Source organism: Rosa rugosa, chromosome 7 (genome assembly GCF_958449725.1).
Source record: "Rosa rugosa chromosome 7, drRosRugo1.1, whole genome shotgun sequence".
Classification (NCBI taxonomy): domain Eukaryota; kingdom Viridiplantae; phylum Streptophyta; class Magnoliopsida; order Rosales; family Rosaceae; genus Rosa; species Rosa rugosa.
In genome coordinates this window covers 31,160,058-31,165,360 of record NC_084826.1, presented here as the reverse complement: position 1 = coordinate 31,165,360, position 5,303 = coordinate 31,160,058, and positions in this window count along the sequence as shown.

Sequence of the window (5,303 nt, the reverse complement as noted above, 5' to 3'; positions counted from 1 at the left end):
ATTACTGTCACAGAAACTCTCTACGCTCCTAGGGCAAATCGCACCTATGAATAGCCAACAGATTTCATGCAAAAACGCATGTAGAGAACAAAAAATGAGTTCCTTTGCAATACCTCTAATGATTGCATCTTAGAGAAGTTTATGTGTCTCTCTAGTGGATTTTATGTCACCACTATTCGAGCTATTAAATCCAATAAATTTATGAGAGAAGATCTCTTGGATTTAAACACATATTGGCTTTGTCAAGACAGGATAGGTCATCCTAGTCATGATATGATGATCTGTCTACTAAAGACTTCACATGGACATCAATTCTTCCGAGAGAAATGAAGCATGAATCACAGGTTGATTCCTGGACTAAGTATGACTGCCGCCGCAACCTAGGGCACCGCCGCCGTCCATCACCAGCCTAGGGTTGGCACATTCCCTATCCATAATGCCATGGATGGCATCCATCATGGTGATGGCGCCCTAGGTGATGCTGCAATCACCAACTTTGCCTCATTGGTTGCTTCTAAAGCCTCTCGCTCGTTTTATAAAGCCTGTTCCTTAGGAAAGTTAGGATTGAGACTGTCCTATGCAAAGGATATGACCATATTCATTCTGTTCTTACATACAATCCGTGAGGATTCTGGGGACTAGTTCAACCAACTTGTGGACGTTTAAATATCTCATGATGTTGGTTGACAAGCAAACACGCTGGTCACGTGTTGTGCCATAGTCCACTTGTAACACTGCTTATGCTACACTCCTAGCACATATCATAAGACAACGGGCTCACTCCCCGAATCATCCTATTCAGTCAGTTGGACTTGACAATGCTAGAGAGTTTACATTGAAGACTTTCGATGATTATTGCATTGGGACTGATGTTGGACATCATATTCTCATGTACACACCCAAATTGACTCGCGGAAATGACTACGATGGTAGTTCGGAATTTGGTAATGCGCACCAATATCCTTATATCCGCTTAGGGTGATGCAATATCGCATGCAGGTATGCTAATTCGTCTACGACCCACCGCCACTCAATCTACCTCTGCGTTACAGTTAGTGATTGGGTACAAGTATTGTACTTAAGCATATTTGAGTGTGCCATTTATGTGCCAATTGCGCCGCCACAGCGCTTTACGATGGGTCCTTACAGACGAATGGGCAACTACATTGGATTTGAAACTCCAACAATCGTCCACCACTTAATGCCCTTGCTAGGCTATCTCTTTACCGCATGTCTTGCGGATCGTCTCTTTGATGAGACAGTCTTCTCGTCGTTAAGGGGAGATAAGAACACGAATGTTCAGTAGGAACGACAGGAATTGTCGTGGTTTGTCCCCACTATGTCTCATCTCGATCCCTGTTAAAGTGACAAGATCACACATCTGCTGCAAATATGCCTGCAAGGAAGGACATCCCTACGAGAGGACGTAGCGCCACCCTACACGGAGGTAGGCATGGCGCCAACGCAAAGAGAGTGACACTATGGCGTTATAGGCCATGGCCGCAGCTAGGATGCGCGGGAGGCCCACAGGTTCGAAGGATACTTTGGCACATTCGAATCCTTTGATCATCAACACTCAAAATCCGTCTCATGAGAATCTTCCGGATTATGGTTATCGTTAGGGGACGCCTCAACGTCAGAACCTATTGTAAACACGGGAATCTGAAAACAAATAGAATGCAGACATGTGTCAAAAAAATAATAATTTTATTAAGAATTTAAGTGCGAGTTACAATCTTTAGGTAATCCTCTGATTCTATCTCCGATGGTATGCTTGACTCAAGGGCGATTGATGCTTGATCTTGAATCATATAACGGCTACGAGGATTGACACGTAATGAATGCTTTGGCTTGAGGTTGGTGACGAACCGGCTATATATTTTGCAGCTTGAGGGTTCTTCACACGCTTGAAGACTTCTGAACTTTGGGAGTGATTTTTCTCTCTTTCTGCTGAAAGTCCTTTCTCTTGATTTAAGAGGGGTATTTATAGTGTCGGCGTCTCTCTCATTTGGAATGCCTTGATGACACGTAATTAATTGCATTTTCCTTAATAGCATAATTCAATCAATCAGCCTTAATTAATTGATTTAATCACAACCATTAAGGAATTTAGCCAATTAATTTGATGACTGATTTTAATGTATTTCATTAATAGCATAATCAAATCAATCAGCTTTAATTAATCGATTTAATCATGACTATTAAGAAATTTAGCCAATTAATTTGATGGCTGATTTTCATCTTGATTATCAAATTAAATAAATTGACATCTAATCAGCAGACGACATTTAATACTTGATTTGACTCAGAATCAATTGATTAATCTGCTTTAATATCAATTGATGTAGTCGGAACAAATTTATTTATTGCTGTCGGGCTTTTTGTATGCCGCCATGTGTCATTCTCGAAGTCCACATAGTTTTGCTGACTCAGGAGCCACGCATACATTTTGTGGGACCCGCATGCCAACTAAATTTGGTTGGTCATAATTTCAAGTGTTGACTGGATTATTTAATGAAATTTATTGTCAATAAATTTTTGGTGTCTACAAATGCCCCCACTTCAAGGTGCGCCGTAAACACGTCGTTCCACGTTGGAGGTGTGACTTGAAGTATGAATTTGACTTGAAGTTGACACGGCGCTTTGCTTCACCGTAGCCAACTTCTAGAACCCCAAAGTTGTAGAGATTCCCTTGAAATCGTGATTTAATCTTGTAGAAATTCTCCCGAAATCTTGATTTAATTGAGTAGAGATTCTCTTGAAGTCTTGGTTTAATTTTGTAGAGATTCTCCCGAAATCTTGATTTAATTTTGTAGAGATTCTCTTGAAGTCTTGATTTAATTTCACAAATATGTTAAGGACTCCAAATGGGCAGGTAAACGAAGCCCATAATATAGAAGTATATTTGTTAAATATTTATGGAATGAATCCTTTATTTTTTTTCCCGAATAAGATGTTTATTCACAAGATTTCAGCAATTAATATAAGGAAAATACTTCAGTACATTAATGTATCGATACATCAAGTAGACTAGGTTCAATACAGAGATAGACTAGCTCGGTACAAGGGTAGACTAACTCCATGCATGTCTACCCATGTACTGAGCTAGTCTACCTCTGTATTGAACTAGTCTACTTGATGTATCGGTACATTAATGTACTGTAGCCGATCCCTTAATATAAAGCATCACACAAATTGGCGCCATATATAGCAAGGAATTTTGGATTCCCTCCATATTTTCCTAGTCTCAACTAGGAAACTCCTTGCGTAAGGAACTCTAGCCTTTCAATATAAATAAAGGTCTCCTCGAACTTGCTTTTCAAACCTGTCTTCTTCAATAATAGTGACTCTAGACTCGGCTGCCAACTCTCAACTTCCTTACTTCGTTGCCTTTTGCCCTTGGTATTGCAGAAGAACATCAAGTAATTAATGTGCTTTTGTCTTTACTCATTTCTTCATTAATAATTGAGATAACCGCGGCCTTGCACTTACTTTTTTTCTTTCTCTATTTGCTGACAGGGCTTGCTGCTACTGGTTCCTTGCCTCGGGCTTTGTGTGCCGTTAACACATAGAAGAGACTAAGGCTTAGTTTGGGATTGCTGTGCTGTGAGAGGAAGCACTTCCGAACTTGCTGTGAGAGGAAGCACTTCCCAACTTGCTGTGAGAAGAAGCAGCTGACTGTTTGGTAAACTGTTTTTAAAAGTGTTGTGAGAACAAAAAGCAATTTCTAAGTGTTTGGTAAGTTGCAAGACAAAAGTGCTTTGGCTGGGTATAATTACCAGAATGGTCATACATGTTAATACACTAGGCACATTACTCATCTCATCATCTCCTTTTTGTACTGTACTATTAAAATCAAACGAAGCAGCAACCTTGTTAATTAACTCAAGGGCTTGTGAGACATTCTTCCCATGAACTCTGCAATTTCTATTTTGCCATAAAAACCTAGCAATCATTGCAAACCATTCTAGCTCCCAATCTTTAGCAACAGTTGCAACAAGATTAAAGAGCTCCATGAAATTTCATTATTTCCAGACTTTGCAGACATCCACCAAGAAAGTATTTTTCCACACATCAGTAGCTACTTTACAGTCCCACAAACAATGAATAGCAGTCTCTTCCCTGAAACCACAACTCCCACAACTTGCACTAGACCCAATCTTTCGATAGAACAAGACATGTGAGCCCCGGAAAATTTATCGAGCTTAATTGGGATCATTTGATAATTATTTATTTACGATCTCGAAAATTATGGTGCTCGGAAATATTTTTCAGAATTTTTCACCTGGAGAAATTCTTGATTTAAGGGTTTGAGAGTAACGTACACAACACAACGAGTCAGTGAGAATTTTCGGAGAATTTTTCAGATACCTGAGCTAATTTTTACGAATTTTGGAAGTTTTGGGGATTAAAGAAATTATTAAAGGAAAATAGAAAATCAAGAGGAGCGATCTAAGCCGTTCACTTTCTCCACCGACTGATCTTAGCCGTTAGATGTTGTTTAAAAGGGGATGGACCAGATCAGATCGATCTAGAAGGCTGGGGAAGGGATCAGAGCCTCTGACCCGCAACGCGACCCGACGACCCGAAAACGAGATCCGGCTGGAACTTCTCCGTCCGGCCATATCCTGGCGGCGCACCACCGGCGTTCGACTCCTATTCTCAGCGCTGACACGTCTATGGTGATGGATCGTCCATGCAAGGATCTGAGAGAGATTCGAAGCTTGGAAGCTTGAAGCTTTTCCGGCGACTCCGGTCACCGTTGTCGATGCTTGAGGTATAGAAATTGATCTTCTCTTCACGCTCTACACGATAGTACACCTAATTTTTGATTTCGCATGAGTTATGATCGAATGGGATTTTTGGTTGTTTTAGGTGCCGACGGAGCTCACTGTGCATGGCAGTTTTCTGGGCTTCGTGGTTTGATTTCGATGTTGATGATCATCCTAGAGCAAGAAATCGGGCTTGGTAGCGCTCAATTTCAGAATCTATGTAGTGGAGTGCAAACCCGAGTGGAATTGGAGGGTAGCAGGGTGTTGGCTTCGAATTTAGAAAACATCTTGTTCAGTGATCGTGTTCGAAGCTACACACAGTAGCAATAATCGTTATTAACACAGTAAAGGTAAATTTCATTCTCATACTCCATGTGTATTGAGACTGTTTTGCTCGGTGCAGAAATGGAATGGGTTGTGGATGTATGCTTATTGTTGGCTCTGTTGTATTTCGATCGATTAGAAAAGGACGAGGATAAAATAGGTAGTTGGCTTAACTTCATTAAATCTTCTGTGTTTTCAGCCGCGTTC